Raw genomic sequence first — 27,128 nt, 5'->3', positions numbered from 1 at the left:
CATTGGGTATTCACGCATGTATTTATATGTATCTATCTATCTATCTATCTATCTATCTATCTATCTATCTATCTATCTATCTATTTATCTATGTAAATGAATATATATATTATATCATGGGCGTTACCAGGGGGGGGGGTTGGAGTTTAAACCCTCTTTAGCGGGATTTGAAGCTAAAAAATACCTCTTCAATATAAAAAAAAGGCAAATTACACACTCAAAATTCTATGAGCGTAGCCAAGCCAAGTGGGGTTTTGAGTTTAAATACCCCTCCTCCAGAGGGATTTTTTTTAAAGTTTAAAACCCCTCCTGATGATTTTAAGTTTAAATACCCTCATACAGAGAGTTTTGAGGTTGAAAACCTCTCTCTTCAATTTTATTCTAAAGCAAACTACAGTCACCAAATTCAATGAGCGTAGCTAAGGGGGGTTTCAATTTAAAAAAACAACTCCACAGATTTTTTAGTTTAAAACCTCCCAAAATATGACGATAAAACTTCCCTTTTCGATATAAAATCTAAAGCAAAATACAGACACCTAATTCCAAGAGCGTAGCCAAGAGAGGTTACACATTTCTACCAGCTCAATTAATAATCTGCCAAAATTTTAGGAGTCAGTTATAGAGATCAGGTCTAAATCAAGGAAATCCTATGCCGATGTGTGTCGCAACTATTGAATTAGTTGTATAGTAGAAATGTTCTCTATTTAATAGCACCGCTTTCGTCTATTTTGATGTCGTCATTTTCATGGCTTTTGTTTGTGTGCAGTAGGTGATCTCCCCTTGTTGATTCGTCATAATTTTTTATGACGTAGTCTTTTGTCGTAGTTCGTCTGGTGCATTTCAAGTCATGTTGCTAGACTGAAGCAGGCTATATTTTGTTCAGCTCTTGAATTTCTCCTTGGATCTGATATTGAATAGCCTTATCAAGGCTTATCGTTGTCCTTGGTAGATATTCTTAATGGATTATCTTGACCCCCGTTTAGGGTGAGTTTTTAATTCATATTGTAAAGTTATTTTTATATGAATTCGATCATATTCGTATTTTGTATATAGATTAGAAGAATCTGTCCTTTATCTTTCTATAGGGTCTCAGTCTCAGGTTTCATTGGTAAAATCCAACCCCCCCCCCCCCACCGAAAGAAAATCCTGGTTACTCCCATGTATTATATATATATATATATATATATATATATATATATATATATATATATATATATATATATATATATGTGGTTAAAAAATAACTAACCAAAATGTTATCTTCTGTCTATATTTAAGCCATGTTTATATTCTACTTCGATATGAGTGTATATAATATTGAACTCCAAAAGAATATATCTATATATAGATCCCAGCCGTGTTTCCCAAATAATGTAATATTTAGATCCAACATGTCGCGCGATGTCTCTGTCACAATGGAACCACTCCGCCACCCTCCACCCGCCTACTTGAATGTTACTCCCACACAGTCGAGGTACACATTTCACACTTTGCCAGGCCTTGCACATCCGTACAGTCCTCACTGACCAACTCTTCCCACACTAGCCACTTTTCCCCACATAACCCTCTTCTATTCACGATGCCCTACTCTTTTCACACTAGTCTCCTCCTCCAACACACACACACTCACTTTGACGTGATTCTATGATACCGCAGAAGCCTTGCGCACTGTTTTACCGAAATGAAATTTTGTGATAATTACAAAAAAAATGTTTTTTGTCTTTTTTTTTTCTTTGAAGTTTCTCTCTCTTTACTCAGCACCAGCCCGCACCCTTCACTAATGCAATAGCTCCTCTGTTGACACAGCCACCTCTCAAGCGCCTTGATACTCTCTCGCCTAGATAAAACGCTTAGTGAGACTAGAAAACAATGGGGGGGGGGGGGCTACACGACCACTCTCTCTAACATTGTCATCCTTTCCCCTCCCCACCCCATTGTCTCTCATCCTCTCATCCCCCCCCCCTTTTTTTTTCAATTTCTTTCTTGAAATCTTGGACCAGTACGTCATAGACTCCTGGGCGGTACACTTGATCGGACAAACAACAAATTCTCAGCATTATCATTCTCATCTACCACTTGGCAAAGTCACTATGGCAACGAAAATCAATAGATAGCGCTTGCAGACAGAACTCTCGTTGAGCCTTTGAAGCGGAGGGGTGGGGGAGACTTTAGTGTGTCCGCCTGGTTTTGGCCTTTTGTTGTTCTAAGCCTAATGTAGGTTGTTAATTCAGCTCATAGAGGCCATTAATTCTAAACCGGCTCAGTTCTAATGCTATAAATACTTCCGTGGCTGTAGTGTCTCTGAAAGAACTAGGCAATCTCTTAAGATTCATTAATGTGTACAAGATGACAGCGCTGATTGGAATCTCTTGGAATCTCAATGACACAATTACACGAGCGATTCGTTTCTTATTTGAATACATTGAAGCTGGGGAAGAAAGAAGTAGTATAGTGGAAAACACTTTTATAGCGTCGGTTGTTTGATCCCTTTTGATAGCCGATTTGAGCTTCGAGTGGCCCGTCTGTCCGTCTTTCTGTCCGTTCTATGTGCTTCTTTAGTCTGTCAAGTTTAGACCTCCAAAAAGCTTTATTGAAAATATACTTTGACATATAATCGCAAAGGCAACATTTGGTTTTCTGAAGTGAATCCTTTCAATTTTTAATTAAATGTGCAAACCACTATTTTTTTTTCATACTACTACAAATACACCATTTTAAAAAAAAAAAAGCTTTGCGTAGTACATACTATTAATAGCTGTGAAAAAAACATAATTGTAAGAAAAAGTGATTTTTGTTTGCTTGCTATGTTTTTACATTAAACTTTATCTAACAAAACATTTACATTTTAGGCTCATTGATATTTAATGTCTGTTAAACGTTTTAAAATATTTGATATCCAAACATCTATTTACAATGGACCTCATTCACCAATCGTAAACAAACAACATTTAGCCATTAGTATTGATAAAACAATGAAAATTACGTATCACGTGACAGCCTTTATGGATTGCGTAATTTGTATAGAAGATATAGAGAACCACGAGGCAAAATGTTGCTTGTTTTCGATTGGTGAATGAGGTCCATTAAATACTAGATTTAGTTGGGAGTTTCGAGCAAGTCTATTCCCACCATACTGTTACGAATGAACAGTGACAGGTAGAGGTCACTATGTGTGACCCCGGCGAGATGACACAGCACCGAGTGTTATCTGGAATCTATGCATGTAAACAAAGACAGGATGGGACGTGCCTCACGTGTTGTTCCAGAGGACGAACAGATTTACGAAGGGGGGCATTGTGACAAATGAACAGTGACAGTTAGAGGTCACTACGTGTGACCTCGGCGAGATGACACTGCAGCAGGCATCCTCTGGAATCGACATGTATAAACAACAACAGGATGTGATGTTTCCTCCCATGTTGTTCCAGAGGGTACTAGCAGTGTTTTTGCAACAATAGACAAGCGATTAGGGACTCTTTATAAACCAGAGATGTTCATGTGAAAAGGGTCAGTACAGTCGTCGATACTGTTCTCTACTGTGCGAGACAGTAGAAGAGAGTGGACTTGAGCCGTTACAGTCGATACAGTCGATGTAAGACGTATACGCTACATGTTACAGTGACGAATTGTTATAGTTATAATTCAATAAAGTTATTTAAAGCTGAAAGTTGAGTCGTCAAGTTCTTTGCAGTGTTTCTTTTATTTGTGTGCCTAGTACATTTAGCCAGAAAATCAGAAATACGTAACAATTGGTGTCAGAAGTGGGATGTTTTCTGGCTGAAATGTCTTCGAGGAAACTACTTAACCAGCTGTTGGTCAAAGAATTAAGGCAAGAACTTCGTGAGAGAGGTCTGCAGCTCAATGGTAACAAAGAAACACTAACAGAACGCCTAAGACAGGCCCTTATTGAGGAAGATCAAGATCCAGATGAATACATATTTGAATTAAACCCAGATATGACAGAGATCCTGAGTAACATGCAGGGCCAGATGGACTTAATGAAGGAGAGCCTCAAGAAAATAAACGCCATGAATGAAAAAGTAAATGAACAGATGAGCTCTATGAACGAGAAGATTGACCAGAGAGTCAACACTGTGGAAAAAGAAATGGAAGAGATAAGGACTCATGTCCAAGAACAACTGAGTAAGGAACGGGGTACTAGAACAAAAACAATAGTGCCCGAAATCTCTGGGAAGATAAAGCCGCCTGTGTTTGATGGATCCATCTCATGGACTGTTTACAAAAGACAGTTTGAGGCAGCGGCCAAGGTTAATAACTGGAACACTGAAGAAGAGAAAGCGACTGCTCTGGTGTTAGCTTTAAGAGGGAAGGCAGCAGAACTGCTTCAGTCAATAACAAATCAACAGGATTACGCTGCCATTGTTAAGGCTATGGAGCTCCGTTACGGAGACGAACATTTACAAGAAGTTTATAGAGTTCAGTTGAAAACCCGACAACAACGCTCCGGTGAAACCTTGCAAGAGCTAGAGGCGGACATAGAACGTCTTGCTCATTTGGCATATCCAACAGCAGCACAAGACTTTCTGGACGTCATTATCACTGATGCATTCATTGATGCTATTCGAGATCCAGAACTGAAGAAGGCAATAAGAATCAGTGGTAAGCGCAAATCCAGCGAAGCTCTGGTCTACGCCCTCTCCTATGAAGCCGCCAAAGACGCCTCTAAGAATATCCATCATGGGCGTATGCTGGAAGTCCAAGAAGAAGATCTTACACAACTTCTCAGAAGGGTAACTGAAGTGCTAGAAGAACGCAGACCAAATAAGAAGCAAGAAGGACAGAATAGAACCAGTGTACGTTGTTGGAATTGTGGAGAACCTGGCCATCTACAAAGGAACTGCACGAGAAGATTTCCCCGACAAACAGAGTATCAGCACAGACCGGAGACAGATGCAAGGTCAGGTGCTCATGTCTACCAGGGAAACTAACTTTCGCCGGTTTTATGGGGCAAAAATCGGCGATCAAGAACATGACAGCCCCTGCAACTATAATTCCAGTCGCTGTGTTAGGGAAGAATAAAAGTCTGTACATCAATGGTAGAATTGGATCTCGAAATTACCGTTTTCTTCTAGATACTGGTGCCTCACGTTCAGTCATTCGTCCAGACATTGTCAAAAAGAACGAAATCAAGAGAGTGAACTCTTACTCCTTGAAGACGGCCAGTGGAGAGATGATGCCTATACATGGACTGACAAATATAAACTTTGAGCTCGGGCATCAGTCATTTATACATGAATTTCTGATCGCTAACATTACGGATGACTGTATTATTGGGCTCGATTTTATGCAGAAATGTGAATTCTCTCTGAACATCGGAGGTGGTACTTTGAAATGTGGTGATGTTGAGATTCCCTTGCTCGGGGATGAAGATGAAGAGAATGGTCAAATAAGAAGAATCCTTTTAACAGAAGATACAAGTTTGCCAGCTCAGTCTGAAGCAATTATCTGGGGAAAGTTAGAGCATGGTCAAACTGCAACGATGACGGCGATAGTGGAAGGCATTGAAAATGACAACAGCGGAATGGCAGTAGGAAAAACATTGGTCCTTGTCGGAAAAGATCAAAAGGTGCCCGTCAGAATCATGAACCTCGGCCTACAGGAGAGACATCTAGAGAAAGACAGCCCCATCGCAATATGTAATACTCTTGACCTGATCAGAAACTGTAATAATGATATCACGATCGTTAATTCCACCAAACCTTTCAATCCACAAATTACCAAGCTCCTGACAGAAATGAAAGTGAATTTATCAGATGAGCAGTACAGCAAAGCGGAGCAGTTGATCATGGAGTTTGAAGATATTCTGCCATCTGATGAAACAGACTGCGGACGGACAAATATGGTACAACATCGAATAGACACTGGAAACACCAGACCGATTCGACAGCCACCACGTCGCTTGCCGCTAGCAAAGCAACAAGAAGCTATGGACATGATAGAGGGCATGACGCAGCAAGGAATCATTGAGCCCTCAAATAGTCCTTGGTGTTCGCCTATTGTCTTAGTAAAGAAGAAGGATGGATCTATGCGATTTTGTGTAGATTACAGAGCTCTGAATGAAGTCACACATAAAGATAGTTATCCACTTCCTAGAATCGACGATACTTTGGACACGCTTGCAGGGTCCCAGGTATTTTCTACTCTCGACCTAAAGAGTGGGTATTGGCAAGTTGAAATGCATCCTAATGATAGAGAGAAAACCGCCTTCTCTGCTGGCAATGGCCTCTGGCAATTTACTGTGATGCCATTCGGTCTCTGCAACGCACCAGCCACCTTTGAACGATTGATGGAGAGGGTTTTACGAGGACTTCATTGGACTACATGCCTTGTTTACCTTGATGACATTATTGTCATTGGCAAAACGTTTGAAGAGCACCTTGCAAATCTGAAGGAAGTATTTCAACGGATAAGAAGTGCGGGAATGAGACTCAGCCCAAAGAAGTGTTCCTTATTCAGGAAAAACGTTAAGTACCTTGGTCACATTGTGTCAAATGACGGAGTCAGCACTGACCCTGACAAAGTTGAGGCAGTGAAACGATGGCCAACGCCAAGTAATATCCATGAGCTGAGAAGTTTCTTGGGACTCTGTACATACTACCGACGTTTCGTGCCAAATTTCTCAAACATCTGTAAGGTCCTTCATCAACTGACAGAGCAAAAGAGGCCATTTATTTGGACATCTGAATGTCAAGAAGCTTTCGAGAGGCTGAAAAACACACTATCCTCATCACCAGTATTGGCCTACCCCATTCCAGGGAAGACATTCATACTCGACACAGATGCAAGCAACACTGGAATAGGCGCAGTCTTGTCCCAAAAGGTGGATGAAACTGAACGAGTCATCGCATACTTCAGTCGAAGCCTATCGAGAGCTGAAAGGAACTACTGTGTGACGAGACGTGAATTGCTGGCTGCTGTGGATGCAATAAAACATTTCCACAAGTACCTATACGGGCAGAAATTTATCTTAAGGTCAGATCACGCAGCTCTGCAATAGTTGCTTTCGTTTAAGAGCCCTGAAGGTCAGGTGGCAAGATGGATCGAACGTCTTCAAACCTATGAATTTGAAACTAAGCACCGAAAAGGGCAAATTCACCAAAATGCTGATGCACTGTCTCGACGACCCTGCAAAGCAGAATGTAAGCACTGCAAGAGGGCTGAAGAAAAGGAGGTAGCTGTCAATTGTCTTCGGCTCGGAGTAGATGTTTCCGGACCCTGGTGTGATAAAAGGATTCGAGAGGACCAAATGCAAGATGAAGATCTGGCTCCCATTCTTCTATGGAAAGAAGATGGACAACGGCCAGATTGGAAAGACATCTCTGAGAAGGGGGTAGCCACCAAGGCGTACTGGGCTCAGTGGGACTCGCTGACGTTAGTCAATGGTGTCATCAAAAGAGTTTGGGAATCTGCTGATGGAACATCCAATCGCCTTCAGCTGATGTTACCGAAGGTGAGAGTTGCTGAAGTACTGAAAGAGATGCATAATGGCGCTAGCGGATCTCATCTTGGTGTCAATAAGACTCTGGAAAAGGTTCGTCAGCGGTTCTACTGGTTCAGATATAGAGAGGATGTAGAGGAATGGTGTCGAAGGTGCGACATATGTGCGGCAGCAAAAGGCCCTCGACGCAAAACTAGGGGTCTTTTGCAACAGTATAATGTTGGTGTTCCATTCGAGAGGATCGCAATAGATGTAGCAGGCCCATTTCCTGAAACCAAGAAAGGAAACAAATACATCTTGGTAGTCATGGACTATTTCAGCAAATGGCCAGAAGCTTATGCCATACCAAATCAAGAAGCTATCACAGTGGCCGAAACACTCGTGGATAACTGGATCAGTCGCTTTGGTGTACCTAATGAGTTGCACTCTGACCAGGGCAGGAACTTCGAGTCCAAAGTTTTCCAGGAGATGTGCAAGACACTTGGCATCGAAAAGACTCACACGACAGCTCTCCATCCGCAATCTGATGGGATGGTGGAGCGATTCAACAGAACCCTAGAACAACATCTGTCTAAGGTTACTGATGACCGACAAGACGACTGGGACACCCATATCCCCATGTTCCTCATGTCATACAGAGGATCCGTTCATAGCACCACAGGATATACCCCAGCGAAGATGTTATTTGGTCGTGAGCTTCGTCTACCATGTGACCTGTTATTTGGGATTCCGAGAGATACGCCAGTGTCTTCAACTGAATATGTCACCAATCTCCGAAGACGATTGGAGAATGCTCATGTATTGGCCCGCAGAAACATCAAGACCAACAGTGACCTGATGAAAACGAGGTATGACAAACGGGCCAATACGTCGGGGTTCCATGAGAATGATCTAGTGTGGCTCTATAACCCACAGAGACGAAAAGGCAGATCCCCGAAACTCCAAAGAGACTGGGAAGGTCCATACCGTGTCGTAAAAAGAATAAACGACGTGGTCTACCGGATACAGAAAAGTCCACGGTCCAAGCTGAAGGTTGTCCACGTTGACCGACTCCATCAGTACCGTGGTGAAATAGAATCTGTTCGGGACGAACAGATCTAAGAAGGGGGCAGTGTTACGAATGAACAGTGACAGGTAGAGGTCACTATGTGTGACCCCGGCGAGATGACACAGCACCGAGTGTTATCTGGAATCTATGCATGTAAACAAAGACAGGATGGGACGTGCCTCACGTGTTGTTCCAGAGGACGAACAGATTTACGAAGGGGGGCATTGTGACAAATGAACAGTGACAGTTAGAGGTCACTACGTGTGACCTCGGCGAGATGACACTGCAGCAGGCATCCTCTGGAATCGACATGTATAAACAACAACAGGATGTGATGTTTCCTCCCATGTTGTTCCAGAGGGTACTAGCAGTGTTTTTGCAACAATAGACAAGCGATTAGGGACTCTTTATAAACCAGAGATGTTCATGTGAAAAGGGTCAGTACAGTCGTCGATACTGTTCTCTACTGTGCGAGACAGTAGAAGAGAGTGGACTTGAGCCGTTACAGTCGATACAGTCGATGTAAGACGTATACGCTACATGTTACAGTGACGAATTGTTATAGTTATAATTCAATAAAGTTATTTAAAGCTGAAAGTTGAGTCGTCAAGTTCTTTGCAGTGTTTCTTTTATTTGTGTGCCTAGTACATTTAGCCAGAAAATCAGAAATACGTAACAATACATTTATACACATCTACATGTTATATCAAACACTTTCCACGCATTGTAAATGATGGCTCAGATAAGAAATTAAATATAAACCAATTAGATAATCAATTTGTCGTAATGAATACATAATGTTTTATATTAAAATGTATTTAGCTAACGTGAAGTACGCCTTGCCGTTATGTTCGATATAGCAGCGATTGAACGGAGCATTCCGCACTAGAGCGTGAATGAGATTCTAGTCAACATGCAAGATAGAACACGCGTAAAAGTCGCAAGACCAGGAGAGCAACCTACGCAGTTGTGTACGGTTACGATTGGTCCAAAATAATTGATGCTATTCACTTAATATAAGCGAAGTTTTTAACAAAAATATTTTGCTTATTTGATTTTTTAATTGATTCTGTCAAGATGTAGAGTACCGGATACTGCTACAAATGTGTACATTTCTCTACCTGCTTGTCAACAAATGTATTATTATCACATTCTCATAAGGACCAAAACGGTGATGTCAAAGTGTTTTCAAACGTGATAACATTATACAAAATTATTTCTCAATAGGTCTTTTCGTAGTTGTTTAGTATTATTACATGAAAAGTGTTCTTCAAACATACTGTTAACCCACTGTACGCTGGGCTATTTACGATTACTATTATTATAGGTCATATATGATATATTCAGCTTTCTAAAGGAAAAGCCCAATGGATCTAATATATCCCTCACATCAGGGGCGGACTGGCTATATGGGCAAACGGGCAAATGCCCGGTGGGCCGTTACCAAATGGGCCGGTCTGGTCGCGACCAAAGAAAAAAAAATTAAATGCAGACAACTTTAAAAAAAAGTGACAGCAGCAAGACACAAAGGCCCGAACTCGTTTTCTTGTGTTTTTTTTAAAATTATTATGACAATTAATTTTGTTTGAAATTCAACAAGAATATAATTTAAGAATTACACTATACACTGTACGTGTTATCATTTGTAAAACGTTAGACCGTACTTTCTGCTATGCACGAGCGGCATGGCCTTCAACACTACTTTGATGTCTTCAAAACTGTGTTTGGCCTGATCATTTTGCTGGTCGGCATGGGCCTTTGATGGCACTCCTATTTTTGTTTTGCTCCTACCCTCACCCGTTTTTGATGGTTCCATTGAAAGTTAACGAAAAAGAGGGATGGGAGAGGTTAAGTTAGAAAACATTGATATAACGCGGCAAAAGGTGAGACAATTAGCTCGTTAACAAAACTTAATAGAAGTTAACTTAAACACATACACACAGCCGCGAAATAGCAAACCACTCAACTTATGCATAGCTCAATCTAGGTATAACCGTATAAAGTTCTACTTTCTGCGATTTGAAAAGAAAAAATGTAAGTTTCTTGTTGTTTATTTGTAATAATATAGATCTAAAAATACTACACTTAAGGCTTACAAAAAAATTATTATTTAATTAAAACATAATTATAGATCGAAATCAATAAATATACCGTTATGATTAATGGCAAACTTATGCTTAGTATGAAGTCATTGATGATGAAAATTATTACAATAATTTATATAGCGCTGTCACATCCGATATTTAATGAAAGGAGATTTAGAATCATTTATATTTTAAATAATATATTCATACACTAATCGCGTTCTAGGACGAAGCAAGAGCTCTTCACATTTAGAAATACCTCTCTAACCGTTATGCTTTCTCTTACTTGGTAAAGAATATATATATATATATTATATATATATATATATATAGTTCGCCCATCGTAGTTCGATTATGACCACTTTGTCATCCAGGGGGCTGAGGGCTTTGCACTGGGGTTTTATGTCTCCTCGTATGGCTGGTGAGACCTATATGAGCCCGGAATGTTCGGCCGCACACTGGGCAGGTTATTCCAGCTGGAGCTAGTGTCATTGGCCTTGCTTTGTTCTCTTTTCGTCAGCAACCTGTGCGCCAGTTTTCACAGCGCGACGCCATGAGGCTCTGTCATGTGCCTCTGTCTCCCAGGTGGCTAGGTCTATGCTGAACGTCTTCAGAGAAGCTTTGAGGGTGTCCCTGAAGCGCTTTCTTTGACCACCTTGCGAGCGTTTTCCTTCGCTTAGTTGGCCATACAAGAGTCGTTTAGGGTCTTCCATTCTACAGACGTGTCCTGCACATGGCAGCTGGGACTGCATCAGGATTGTGTGGATGCTTTGCAGACCCGCTCTTTGAAGGACTTCAGTATCTGGTATTTTGTCTTGACATTTGACATTCAGTAGTTTTCACAGACATGTCGTGGTAGTGATTCAGTTTATTTGCATGTTTTCTGTACACTGTCCACGTTTCTGGGGCATAAAGCAATGTAGGGAGGACGACGGCTCGATAGACCCCTAGTTTTGTATTTGTGGTGATACCACTTTAAAGGAATGGGTTGCTTGAGTCAGCCAGGAAAACCAATGACTTAGCATATTTTAAGTCACAGATCAACATGCATGACTAGATTGACACGTGAAATGCGTTGGACCTAATTATTATTATTTTTTTGAAGAAACGTCTGTAATCTATAAGTAATACCAAAAAGTTTGAAACTCATTAAGGTTACTATTGTAGTGTTTATAGTTTTCAGACTACATACATGTATAAATAGAATACATTATGTTAGCCTTCGAAAGCAAACATCCAGTTTTCGATGCGTTATCAAACTTTATATATTTTGAATAGAATTAGGCTTACACCTATGATAAAACACATGGGCGTAGCCGAGAGAGGAGGAGTTCGAACCATCACCGCCTCAGATCTCATTGTCTGAAAGGGAAACTTTACTTACTTTCCCAGTGCAGCCAACTTAAGCAAACTACAGTCGCCAAATTTCATGAGCGTAACCAAAAGGGGTTTTGTTGTTTACCCCCCCCCCCCCCACCTCCAATACAAAAACTAAAGCATTTTACCTTTTTCTACCAGTCGCTGGACTCCACTGAATAGAAGATTTAGTTTTTGATTTTTTTTTAGCGGAAGAGTAGCAGGCTAATTGCACTGTAGATGCCTCAAAATATGCATTTTTAAAGCTTAAAATAACGGAAATAATGCTTGCAGCGCTCCCCCAGACTCCCTAGCTGTCCCTTGGTGGTGTGTACTGCCTTTCACTAATTATAGGATGAGAGTGTTCTAGGGTAGAAAAAACGTTTGAAAGAATGAAAGATAAGAATGTAATGAAGATTAATTACATATAGACACACACTAATATATATATATTTCGGAGAGGTTTAAAATCACACACACACACCGAAAATATATGACATGACATTTGTGGGCCGGTTTATATGGTAATGCCCGGGCCGAATTTGATACCCAGTCAGCCTCACATTGATCGTGCAAAAAAAAAAATGCCTTAAGGCTTGCATGTTTACCAAACAGGGCATTCGTAGGGGCCACCTAGGAGTTAAGGTTTTCCCATGAACGTCTTTTGTTCTCATGTTTAATTAATTGGTAGAACGTGATACACTTTTGTTTTCTGACCAAATCAATCGGTTTTCTGCTTTTTCTACTGTTGTTTAAATTTGATGAGTGCAACAAATGCCAGGTAAGTTCAGTTTACTAGAGGTTTGGATTTAATCCATTTCACGGTTTGAGAACATTTTGAACTGAGGAAATCATGACTAGATCATTGATTAGAGCACGTCACAATGTTAAGGATCAATAACATGGTAGAAGTTAGAGAGTTTAGATTCGGTTACTTTAAGAAACATTATACCACATTGATGGTACATTGTTTATCAATGACTATAGATGTACAAACTAATCACCATAGGAGAACTCCGTAAATGTTACTTTCTTGAGGCCTACCCAAATAGATCAAATTCGTAGAATTCCTAAACCTAGAAATGTTTCTATAGTAGAACTAAATTTGTGTTTTGAGTTATACACTATACATGTCAGTTTCTTTCCAAATCAAATCCCATTATGGACGACAATGTGCGTGTGTGAATATTTCATGCAAAGACTTCTTTGTTGTTGCAGCATCAGACGAGATTAGGAGTAACAATAAAAAATGTATGTATCTCCTTTCATAGCAACTCTAATAGCAAGCGAACTGTTGAACAACGATGTCAACTCACTCAACGATATAAAAATGTATACAGTTTAAACATTAACCTTAATCCTTCATCTACTTTTATTTCTCCACCAGCTTTAACAATGTTCAGATATACTGAGCGACTTTTGATTTGACTTCCTCATTGACTAACTCTAATTAGAGGCCCCAGAAATTGGAATAGCCGTTATTAGTTTTGTGTGGAGTTTCTGTCCGTCTGTCGGCCCATCTGTCTCGTTTAAATATCAGAATCTAGAAAACAAAATTAAACTCAGACATCATAATATCTTTTCAAAGTTCTGATGCAAAGGCTACTTTTTCTTTTCCAAAATGAACATTTTAATTTTTTAACTATGCAAGCAGATTTTTCAGAAAAATTCACCACCTTCTAATACATTTTTTTTTAGAGGAGGTGTTATCCCCAGTCACTGACTTCATTCATAACTCAAGCTTCATTCATAGACTCGCGCATTGGTACAAAAACACTTGCAGCGAAGGTCACGATGGGAACAAGTAGCAATGGCTCATTGTGCACTATATTTTCCATTGAATGAAATACGGATTCAAATGTTTTTTAAAAAAAAAAGATATTTAATACGAACTTCACTGTAGTTGTAAGTAAAAAAAAACGGAATATTTTTATAACGCGTAGTCTTGTCATATCCTCACTATACACTTGACGACAAAATAAATCAGACTAAATAGAGGCTTCATTTTTTTAGATTTAGATATAAATGTATTAATAATTTGAACAACATTTGCATCTAGAAATTATTAAGGCAATAGCTTAGCTTCTGACTGCTTAGGGGTGCAGATTTATTTATAAAGTATACGATAGTATCACATTATTAAGCTAATCGAACAAGAACAGCAGGGTGCCCCTGTGTGCCCGTACTAGACCTAGTCCTGATCATATCAATCTGGAATTCTAGATCATAGGTCATGGTGTAGACTCTGTATATCTAGTGATGTTTACACCAAAACGTGTACATTAATGGATAAGATAGTGATGAAAGGGTTATTAATCATCTCTAGTCATCAATCCATTTTCTACTGCTAGATCTAGGGATTCTAGACTAGATCTAGTCTAGATAGTACAATGTTGGTAGAGAGATTTACACAGTGATGGCGTAGAGATGTGATAGAAAGATTGTACAATGATGTTAGAGAGATGGTACAGTGATGGCAGAGAGATGTGATAGAAAGATTGTACAATGATGTTAGAGAGATGGTATAGTGATGGCAGAGAGATGTGATAGAAAGATGGTACAATGATGTTAGAGAGATGGTACAGTGATGGCAGAGAGATGTGATAGAAAGATTGTACAATGATGTTAGAGAGATGGTACAGTGATAGCAGAGAGATGTGATAGAAAGATTGTACAATGATGTTAGAGAGATGGTACAGTGATGGCAGAGAGATGCAACAATAATGACAAAGAAATGAGACAGAGATAGAAGAGAGATGGGACAATTATGGCAGACAGATGGAACAGTGATGGTAGAGAGATTGTTCAACGATGAAGAGTAACAGTGACAGTAGACAGGTGGAAGAGTGATCCGAGAATGGTGTAACAGAGTAGAAAGATGAGACAGTGACAATGTGAGATGTAATGGTGAGAGTGAAGAGATGTAATGGTGAGAGTGAAGAGATGTACAAAGGATAAAACAGGTGACAAAGTGAAGTTAGGAGATAACAATGATGGAAGAGAGATTGTACTGTTGTGACAGAGATGGTACAGTGATGGCAGAGATGTTGTATATTGATGGTAGAAATGGTCAATGAATATTACAGTGAAGATTGAGAGATGTATTAGTGAAGATACACATTAAGTACAGTGAAGACTGAGAGATGTATCAGTGAAGGCTCACATTTAGTATGAAGACTGGGAAATGTGTCAGTGAAAAATACAGATTTAGTACAGTGAAGATTGAGAGATTATCAGTGAAGGTACACATTTAGTGTCAGTGAAGATTGAGAGATGTATCAGTGAAGTAAAATATTTAGTACAGTGAAGATTGAGAGATCATCAGTGAAGGTACACATTTAGTATCAGTGAAGATTGAGAGATGTATCAGTGAAGTAAAATATTTAGTACAGTGAAGATTGAGAGATGTATCAGTGAAGTAAAATATTTAGTTCAGTGAAGATTGAGAGATGTATCAGTGAATGTACACATTTAGTACAGTGAAGATTGAGAGATGTATCAGTGAAGGTACACATTTAGTATCAGTGAAGGTACACATTTAGTACACTAATAGCAGGGAGATGATACAAGTTAACATTGTAAACAAGAAAATAGGTACAAATAATCGACATTGGCTAAAAGAATCTCTCCAAAGTAAACTTGAACACATTGTCCAGGTTATTGATTTGGAACAAGATCTCTTCCTACTTAGATGATAGACATTCAATCTCGTAGAAATACTTCACTCTGAACATAATAAAATGACATTTTGCATTTTTTTTTTAAATTTGTAGATAGTTTTCTTTTACTGTTATTTGTTTGATGATTCCAAGCCACATACTTTCATAAATAATTGAGACACTACCTTCAGAACTAAGTTGTCTGGTCGACAGACTCAATGCATTTGGAAATGTCAGATATTGTAACGCGCAGTTTATCTGTGGTTAAAACAAACAAAACATATCAGAGACACTTGTAGCTTGTGAATGTATGTCTTTGAAGAGAGATTGTAGAGTAATATCATAGATAATATACAGTGATGGAGAGAGAAGGTATAGAGATGTCATAAAGGTTTTATATTGATGGTAAAGATGTGGTCAAGTAACAGTGAAGAGATGGTATAGTGTAGATGTTTCCTGGTTCCAAAAGTTCTTTATTAGATCACGTTTAATTGACTCTTCTAATTGACCACTTCCGTTTGACCACTTCTAAAATATAATCTCAATTTTTTTAGGCGTATTGTACTTTTTATTTTCTTTTAATTTTACACATCCTTATTAGCAATCATTCGATATTTATATGTATACACGACTCCTGATTATTAGTATTAAAATTAAGCTACAAAAAGTTGACGTCAGAATATGGATATAAAAGTCTATTTGAATGGCATTTTATTTTTGTCTCGAATCTATGGGAGTCTACTTCTGTTTCCATTTTTTAAAAAACGTTCAGACCATAGACTTATATATTATATCTAGACTGGAAACTGGAAATAAATTCTTATCCTCGACTGATCGTGAACATTGTGTAGAAAGTTGGATCAAGGCGTTGTTTTGTCAAGTAGTTCAAAGAAGTCAAATTATGTTGTTTTTTTCAACCCTAAACTATGTAACATAAAATTTAATTTTTAGATCTAGATCTAGTAATTGAAAATCAATAGTATATAAATAGAATCACAATTTAGTGTTGCATTCAGTCTATTGATAAAGAAATAACATTTAAATAGATTGGTTTCCTAGATCTTTCTAGATTATGTATCTAAAAATTGCAAAATAATAATTATGAGACGAGAGTACTCTTATTTTTGATGTTCAATTACTAGATTCCGTATGGGAGACGAATGTATGCCAAAGGCAGTCTTTTTTTGGTGATATAAAGGTGGTCGACGTAACAGAGGCTCCCCACGGAAACGCTTCAAAGACCAGCTAAGGCGTCAACTTTCCTTGGCTGACATAGAAGAGAGCACCTGGTTGCATGCGGCCTCAGAACGAGACAGCTGGAGGTCAATCACGAAGGCCGCGGGATACACTTTTGAGACCAAAAGAAAGTCCGCTGCCTAGGACAAACGCAGACGGCTAAAAGAAAATCTAAATCGACCACCTGCGGACAATGGTTATGCTTACCCTTGCTATCGCAAAATATGTAGGTCACAGCTGGGGCTGTGTAGCCACGGGAAATACTGTATTCCTCACTCATCTTCGGACTAGAAGACAAGCCTTATTACTAGATCTAGATCTAAAAATGAAATTAAATGTTACATAGGTTAAGGTTGAAAAAAAAACTTCCAACAACTCTACTTCTTTCAGTTCCATGTCCAGTCTAGATATAGTAGATATAGAAGTCTAGGGTCTAGATATAGTAGATATAGAAGTCTAGGGTCTAGATATAGTAGATATAGAAGTCTAGGGTCTAGATATAGTAGATATAGAAGTCTAGGGTCCAGATATAGTAGATATAGAAGTCTAGGGTCTAGATATAGTAGATATAGAAGTCTAGGGTCTAGATATAGTAGATATAGAAGTCTAGGGTCTAGATATAGTAGATATAGAAGTCTAGGGTCTAGATATAGTAGATATAGAAGTCTAGGGTCTAGATATAGTAGATATAGAAGTCTAGGGTCTAGATATAGTAGATATAGAAGTCTAGGGTCTAGATATAGTAGATATAGAAGTCTAGGGTCTAGATATAGTAGATATAGAAGTCTAGGGTCTAGATATAGTAGATATAGAAGTCTAGGGTCTAGATATAGTAGATATAGAAGTCTAGGGTCTAGATATAGTAGATATAGAAGTCTAGGGTCTAGATATAGTAGATATAGAAGTCTAGGGTCTAGATATAGTAGATATAGAAGTCTATGGTTCAGACTATTTGATTCTATTTATAAGTTAAAATTCTGCACTTTTGTCAAATTTCCTTCGCCTTTGATTTATAGAATTTATGTCAATGTAAAAACAGAACTAAGAAATGCTCAACGCAAACAAACAATCATAAATAATTATAGCTAGACATAGTGTCTCTGCATTCTATTTTTAATTTCATTAAAGAATACTATGAGACACATAAACATCAATAACAAAACAAAAACTTCACCGACTGGTGCAACATCTTTTCAAGTCTCTCTTCCGCTGTAAATAGTAACATTCCGGCCCCCAGAGTTTCCCAGTGTGTCAATTTACAGCGCAATTTACATTACGTTGAACAGCATCAAAACGAAAGTAAACATCATTAGATCACACTTCTAGAAGGTGATCATCTACCTCACTAGCTTCCAGACTACTAACTCTGCTGTCATGGACATTATTGCCTACCGTCCTGGGTGCTCGCAGCCATCAAAGGGCCAGTGTTCAGGGAAATCGATTTTTTCCCCCTTTCTAGTTTTTTTTTTTTTCATCGCTTTGTTTTAATATTGAGGCCCGGGATAATTTTACGTGGCCACAATTCTGGGTTAAAATGTAAATTTGAACTGGCAAAATCTTTTCTCATTCATCACAAGGGGCTAAATGTCTTTAATATAATTATAGATAGATAGACACACAGGGACATGGGGGGAGGGGGGGGGGGAGAAAACGAAGAGAAAAAAAAATAAACTGAATGATTTGACAGACAGATTGGCAGAAAGATGGAAGGAGAGACAGAAAGACAGAGATTGGGGGAAAGATGGACAGAGAGACATAATGACAGAGAGATTGGGGGGAAAATTTACGGAGAGATAGAAAGATAGATTAGCGGAAAGATTGATGGAGAGACAGAAAGACATCTAGCCGCCTCGAATTATCTTAATATCTAACCGCCTCTATTTATCTCACCAAGTAGCCACCTTACTTATCACAACAACTAACCATCTCTACTTATCACAACAACTAGCCGCCTCTAATTATCCCAACAACTAGCCGCCTCTAATTATCCCAACAAATAGCCGCCTCTTCATATCCCAACAAATAGCCGCCTCTTCATATCCCAACTAATAGTCGCCTCTTCATATCCCAACAAATAGCCGCCTCTAATTATCCCAACAAATAGCCGTCTCTTTTTATCCCATCAAATAGCCGCCTCTTCATATCCCAACAAATAGTCGCCTCTTCATATCCCAACAAATAGTCGCCTCTTCATATCCCAACAAATAGCCGCCTCTAATTATCCCAACAAATAGCCGTCTCTTTTTATCCCATCAAATAGCCGCCTCTTCATATCCCAACAAATAGTCGCCTCTTCATATCCCAACAAATAGTCGCCTCTTCATATCCCAACAAATAGCCGCCTCTTCATATTCCAACAAATAGCCGCCTCTTCATATCCCAACAAATAGCCACCTCTTCATATCCCAACAAATAGCCACCTCTTCATATCCAAACAAATAGCCGCCTCTTCATATTCCAACAAATAGCCGCCTCTTCATATCCCAACAAATAGCCGCCTCTTCATATTCCAACAAATAGCAGCCTCTTCATATCCCAACAAATAGTCGCCTCTTCATATCCCAACAAATAGCCGCCTCTTCATATCCCAACAAATAGCCACCTCTTCATATCCCAACAAATAGCCACCTCTTCTTATCCCAACAAATAGCCACCTCTTCTTATCCCAACAAATAGCCGCCTCTTCATATCCCAACAAATAGCCGCCTCTTCATATCCCATCAAATAGCCGCCTCTTCATATCCCATCAAATAGCCGCCTCTTCATATCCCAACAAATAGCCGCCTCTAATTATCCCAACAAATAGCCGCCTCTAATTATCCCATCAAATAGTCGCCTCTTCATATCCCATCAAATAGCCGCCTCTTCATATCCCAACAAATAGCCGCCTCTAATTATCCCAACAAATAGTCGCCTCTTCATATCCCAACAAATAGCCGCCTCTAATTATCCCATCAAATAGCCGCCTCTTCATATCCCATCAAATAGCCGCCTCTTCTTATCCCAACAAATAGCCACCTCTTCATATCCCAACAAATAGTCGCCTCTTCATATCCCAACAAATAGCCGCCTCTAATTATCCCAACAAATAGCCGCCTCTTCATATCCCAACAAATAGCCGCCACTAATTATCCCAACAAATAGCCGTCTCTTTTTATCCCATCAAATAGCCGCCTCTTCATATCCCAACAAATAGTCGCCTCTTCATATCTTAACAAATAGTCGCCTCTTCATATCCCAACAAATAATCGCCTCTTCATATCCCAACAAATAGCCGCCTCTTCATATTCCAACAAATAGCCGCCTTTTCATATCCCAACAAATAGCCACCTCTTCATATCCCAACAAATAGCCACCTCTTCATATCCCAACAAATAGCCGCCTCTTCATATTCCAACAAATAGCCGCCTCTTCATATCCCAACAAATAGCCGCCTCTTCATATCCCAACAAATAGCCGCCTCTTCATATCCCAACAAATAGTCGCCTCTTCATATCCCAACAAATAGCCACCTCTTCTTATCCCAACAAATAGCCACCTCTTCTTATCCCAACAAATAGCCGCCTCTTCATATCCCAACAAATAGCCGCCTCTAATTATCCCAACAAATAGCCGCCTCTTCATATCCCATCAAATAGCCGCCTCTTCATATCCCAACAAATAGCCGCCTCTAATTATCCCAACAAATAGCCGTCTCTTTTTATCCCATCAAATAGCCGCCTCTTCATATTCCAACAAATAGCCGCCTCTTCATATCCCAACAAATAGCCGCCTCTTCATATCCCAACAAATAGCCGCCTCTTCATATCCCAACAAATAGTCGCCTCTTCATATCCCAACAAATAGCCACCTCTTCTTATCCCAACAAATAGCCACCTCTTCTTATCCCAACAAATAGCCGCCTCTTCATATCCCAACAAATAGCCGCCTCTAATTATCCCAACAAATAGCCGCCTCTTCATATCCCATCAAATAGCCGCCTCTTCATATCCCAACAAATAGCCGCCTCTAATTATCCCAACAAATAGCCGTCTCTTTTTATCCCATCAAATAGCCGCCTCTTCATATCCCAACAAATAGTCGCCTCTTCATATCCCAACAAATAGTCGCCTCTTCATATCCCAACAAATAGCCGCCTCTAATTATCCCAACAAATAGCCGTCTCTTTTTATCCCATCAAATAGCCGCCTCTTCATATCCCATCAAATAGCCGCCTCTTCTTATCCCAACAAATAGCCACCTCTTCATATCCCAACAAATAGCCGCCTCTTCATATCCCAACAAATAGCCGCCTCTAATTATCCCAACAAATAGCCGCCTCTTCATATCCCAACAAATAGCCGCCTCTTCATATCCCAACAAATAGCCGCCTCTAATTATCCCAACAAATAGCCGCCTCTTCTTATCCCATCAAATAGCCGCCTCTTCATATTCCAACAAATAGCCGCCTCTTCATATACCATCAAATAGCCGCCTCTTCATATCCCAACAAATAGCCGCCTCTTCATATCCCAACAAATAGCCGCCTCTTCATATCCCAACAAATAGCCGCCACTACTTATCCCAACAACTAGCCGCCTCTACTTATCACAACTTCTATATGTAGTGATCCAGTCCTGAACTAACTATTTGTTTGTAAACGACGGATCCTCAATGTGCAACATTCATTTTAAACCTCATTAAGCAGTTTCTTGTACAAGAAAATAAACTTTGCGAATAAAAATAAAAACTTCTGTTTAGCCGTGTACAACATATCAAAATGTATCAAACTTTTAGATTTTAGAATGATCTATATCTTTTTTTTTCTTTTCAACAGATAACTGAAGTGTCAAATTAAAATTGGCGCCAATTAGTTTAATTGGTTAATTCTGCTCCCTGCAACGTACCATATATCAAGAGAGTGCTGCCAAATGGAGTATTTCATCACCAATTACGTATCCTATTAAAACTTTAGAATGGAGTTGTTTTTTCTTTAGGTTCAAATGATAATTGAATGATTCAGTGCGCTAATGTGCCCGCATTAAAGTAAGCAATATGTCAGGATCATTGCAGTCTAGCTGCCAGCTACATGGGCTCAATCTCGCTCATTAAAACTGATAAGCCTTCGTGCTTTCTTGCTTATTATTATGTACAGAGAATCCAATCATACGGAGGAGATACTCTCCTAGTCTAAAGTTAGTCATCTATGTTTCATTGGTCATCTATGTTTCATTGGTCATCTATGTTTCATTAGCCATCGGGACATTTCAAAACTTTATTAGAATGGCTTTTAATTTAAGAACTAAAGAATGTTAAACTTAATTGAAAATCAGTCTACATAGTGCTTCATAGTGAGGGTTGTTACAGTTTTTTGTAAAAATATAAACGCATAAAAAATTTGGAAGTTTTCACTAGAAACGAAACAAACTCAAAGACATTAAACTGCGGTCATTGTTGCCAACTGCAGTCGTAACCATTGAGCAGTGTCAGTTTACCTTCGCCACAAATGTCCTTAATTACCACTAGTTAGTTGCCTAGTTGTTTGAAATCAATTTTAAGTCACAAGGTAATGGTGTCATGCACTAATAACACTGACATTACTTTATGCTAGAAATGGACGAAAATAGATTTTTCAATGCTTCAAAGTAGCCACCAATTATCATCTACCTTTATACAGCTTATTAACTCTTCCTTTCATTTGTCCATTGAATGTACAGCTTGTGGCTCTTACCGCCATGTATACAAATCTAAAATAGGCCTGCATAGTTTTCAGAGAATCTATATTATATGTTAATTTTTTTTTATCTTCTTATCTTATGTAATACAGACGTTACTTCAAAAAAAAAAAGATGATTACGTACTACGCGTCATGCATTCAGTCATGCATTATTAACCAATGACTAAAATTTTTACATTAAACTAATAATATAAATTTAAAAAAAGATTCCTCTATTCATTGATCTACCCAGCGTTCTGTTTTCTTCAGTTGTTCATCAGTTTAACTCTTGGTTTTCTTCATCAGTAAAGAATTTTTTGTCTCGCTTTCTGTAGAAAATGTTTAGTTCGGAATTTTTTTAAATCACAAGGAAGCTAGAAAGTAAAGCCAAAAAGAAGGGGAGGCTACTTGAATTGCCTAAAACATGATTGTAGATTGGAGAATGTCACACGAAGTTAGTTCCCCGGAGGATTGGACAGGAGGAGACTCCAGAAGTTCATTCTGTTAGAACAACACAACACACTGTGAAAGACAATCTACAGCTTAGGCTGGCGAAAAAAAACCAACAATTTTGTTTCGCCCTTTTAAAAACTAAATTAAATTGTTAGGTTAGAAGGTGGTGGATTTTGGAATAAAAGGCGTGGGCCTATTCCTATAGTTCATAATTGATCCTTAACGTTGACGAGAAAAGCGTTATAAAATTCTTTTTTAACAATGTATTTTCATACAAGAGATTGTGAAGTGGCAAGGATCACGTCAGACGTGATTGTGAAGTGGCAAGGATCAAGTCAGACGTGATTGTGAAGTTGCAAGGATCACGTCAGACGTGATTGTGAAGTGGAAAGGATCAAGTCAGACGTGATTGTGAAGTGGCAATGATCACGTAAGACGTGATTGTGAAGTGGCAAGGATCACGTCAGATGTGATTGTGAAGTGGCAAGGATCACGTCAGACGTGATTGTGAAGTGGCAATGTTACTTCCAAACACTCTCAGTGGGTCACGTTGACATGCTGTCACGGGTGAGAAGTGCAGATAGAGCGATTTTAAAACAAGCAATTTTTTACGCGGAAATACAAGCAAATATATCTGCCATTGTATGTTGTTTCTTAAATATAAAAATGTTATTCTCATAGGCAAGGCCAGCACTGGAAGTAGAGCAAACTGGCCACCATACCTTTTGGTGGCCCAGCGTTAACTAAATAGGTGTATATGTACCATGAGTCGGTTTCAAAATGGCCCTGAAACATGGTTGTCTTTGACCCCGCATCCCCAATGTGTAGTTAGTCACATAGACCCAGCAAAACAAAAGTGTCAATGTTTAGGTCAATGTTAGGCCTTGAATAATTGGAGGCCCTAGACGAAATGAATTTGGTGGCCTTAATGAAATAAAACAAAACAAACAAAAAATAGCGAAAAGATAAGAATACGCAATTTATTAAAAGCCTGTTCGTCTAGATCTAAATCGACAAATATCTGACATTTATAAATCGCAATGTTCGTAGTAAATGAAGTGTTCGATTACTAAACATAGAGACATAGAGCTCTTCTATGATGGAGATAGGATCCAAGTTTCGCAATTTTTTCTCTAAAAGCTTTTTATTCCTGTCCTAGGCCCCCACCAAATTGAGGCCCTACGCGGCTGCCTAGTTTGCATAAGTCTAAGGCCGGCCATGTCTAGGTTTAAGCGGCAAAATCGTATAGCAGTTTTGAATTTATTTGGTTTCTTTAACTATTTTATTCTATAATTATAATTGGCATGAATCCTTTGAGATATTATTTTCTCTGAAATATCATCTCAAAGGAAAGCCATATTACTAAGCAATGTCATCCATATGGAATGTCATGACCATGTAACGTCATCGCCATCTAATGTCATCACCATGTAAAGTCATCACCATCTAATGTCATCACTATCACCATATTTATGGAATGTCGTCTCCATGGAATGTCATCACTTTGGAATGGTATTACTATGCCGATACTATTTAATGTTATTTCTACGGATTATCCTGTTTATGAAAGTTCATTTCTATTGACTTGTATCTCTATAGATGTCATCTCCAAAGAAGGTCATGTCATTTCATTGGATAACATCTCCTCAGATTTCATCTTTCAGATATCATCTCTTCAGATATCATCTCTGTTAATGTCAACTCTGTCAATGTCATCTCTATAAAATCTCTATAGAATGCCATGTCATGAGTCCATAGAAAAAAAAGATTGAATTTTTGATTCTCGGATAGTGTTTTGTTACTAGTTAATGGTTGCATCGAAATGAATTCAATTAGAGTTAGACAGTGGCTCCCACAAGCTTCTTCGTCTTCAGATAGTTATTCCCCCCCCCCCCACACACACTATAGGCCGAAGATGAAATCTTACTAGTATAAGCCCGTAGTCCCTAAGAATTCAACACTAGCCGATTAAAAAACTAAAACCGAAAATAGTCTATGAAATGATATGTAATAATAATATATATATATATATATATATATATATATATATATATATATATATATAGAGAGAGAGAGAGAGAGAGAGAGAGAGAGAGAGAGAGAGAGAGAGAGGAGAGAGAGAGAGGGAGGGGGGGGGGAAGAGAGAAAACTTTGTTTTGTTGTTGTAGTAGAGCAGCTATATCATGGAGTGTCACTGTGACGTCACAGTTGGGTTTGAAACAAAAAAAAGGTGATTTCTATTCATTTCATTTTTGTGTGTGCACCTCACTTCACAAACGTTATTGGGACAAATAAAGGAAACACAAATCTTATCTCTATAGGAGCAAAAAGACTGAATGATACACTCACCACTCACCTAGCACTTAGTCTCCCATTTGCGGTGGACCAACCATTTTCACGAACGACAGCAGCGGTTAAATCTACCTAAAACGATTTTTTTTTTATTCGCAATTTTTACCCAATATATTTTCCAAAGCCTATAACAATATATGATAATACTTCCTTCTGTGTTTAAACACTATTCAACTTATATTTGTATCTAAATTTAGATTCACTACTAGCTTTTGTGGACATTGTATAAAAAACATGAATTTTTTTGATAGTCAAAACTGGGACAGCCTCAATGTTTGTATCAAGCCAACTTTGAGTTAATAGTTGTCGTTTTTTCTGTGTTACTCGCGAGAATTCCTTGAGTACTATCTCCTTGTTTGACATTTAAGACTTTTATTTGTCAGTAATATTAAAAGTATCCTATATCTGAGATGCCAATTTGCTATATTTTTTTTGTTTCAGTAAAGAAGGAAAACAGAAGTCACTTCTATTCTATAAAGCGTATACATTTGAGTTTTGTTCCCATGGTAATGACATTTGAAAGACTCTCCTCCACACAATGATGTACGGACGTGCAGGCTGTGATGGGCGATCTAGAGGTCTAGTCAATAATGAAGACAACATAGGAGATCGATGGCCGCTGACGAAGATGGTTGCTACTGCTGCTTGTCAGAATGGAAGAAACATCTGAACAGCTAAACCTGAACATTTCTGACATTTACAGAGATCTGAAGTGGGGAGGGGCAGCGTTCCGTATTGTTTTCTGTTCTTTTTTCCCCTGGCGCTGCCTCGGAGTGGGGCTCGAACAGAATGCGGCTTTAAGTTGGAGATGAACGACCACAACGTTTTAAAAGCCCAGCAAACAACCAAGAAACTGATGACCGTTGCTAGAGAGGACAGTAAATACGGGAGGCATTGTTGACCTTGAGTGACCTTTATTGATTATAGTTGCAAGCCTTATGTTGACTTTCGTCTCTGTCTAAATATTGAACAGTATCACTAACCTAGATATAACCCCATGGAATATTTTTGTATATCGATCTAAGTGTTCATATTAATATTGATCTCAATTCATACTTAAATTGTAATTGACAATCATAAGTAACATAAAATTGATTTTAAAGAGTTACAAATGTTTGACTGTATTGTGTAAGTATAATCCTAAGCTTCCAATTTAAGAGTTATATATCTAAATAAAATAAACCAAATACATTTCAGAGAACCATGCGTCTGCAAGGCCTTTTTATAATGCTCAGTTGGCCACACTATTCATAACTATTTAAGATGAAAATTATGTATAACGACTTGAAGGGCTTTATTAATGGCATCCTCCACAAGTTTTGGGTTGTCATTAATTCCTATGAAACGGTGGTCGCCTTACAAATGTGATGTATTAACGATTGTTACCATCATTAAGAGTAAATAATTGAAGTGAGTTGTCATAGAATGCCAAATACAGACAATTTGATATACAATTAAAATATATTATACAGTATACAAAATGCAGACTGCTCATTATAATACTGAAAAATGAACCATAGATAAATCTTGCAGTTATATTGCTATGGTGATATGTGGCTTTTGTGAGAGGGCTAGATAAGTAAAAACACTTTCGGTGGATGCTAAACGATCTCTTTAACTTACGGCTCAAGAGGATTCATTAATAAATAAATGCAAAGGGAAAAGATCGTCTCTCGAGACGTATAAGGCCACAGGATAAGGCATGTTACTTTTGTATACCAGTACGCAGTACACTGTTTAAACTGAGGGGCCGGGAGGATATTCAAGTTTGAAACGCCCCCCTCCC

At 38.7% G+C, this 27,128-nt stretch overlaps 1 protein-coding gene and 1 long non-coding RNA gene across 4 annotated transcripts in view; one reads left to right on the top strand and one right to left on the bottom strand.

The window, feature by feature from the left end:
• LOC106067899 (prolactin-releasing peptide receptor-like) overlaps positions 1-27,128 on the bottom strand; it is a 166,129-nt gene that overhangs the window by 13,286 nt on the left and 125,715 nt on the right. The window lies entirely within an intron of this gene.
• On the top strand, positions 843-26,822 carry LOC129922802 (uncharacterized). Its single transcript, XR_008774699.1, has 3 exons — positions 843-984; positions 21,659-21,867; positions 25,784-26,822. It is a non-coding gene; the product is annotated as an uncharacterized LOC129922802 (long non-coding RNA).

This window comes from Biomphalaria glabrata, chromosome 1, assembly GCF_947242115.1.
Source record: "Biomphalaria glabrata chromosome 1, xgBioGlab47.1, whole genome shotgun sequence".
NCBI classification, from domain to species: domain Eukaryota; kingdom Metazoa; phylum Mollusca; class Gastropoda; family Planorbidae; genus Biomphalaria; species Biomphalaria glabrata.
This window is presented reverse-complemented; position numbering and strand designations above follow the sequence as displayed.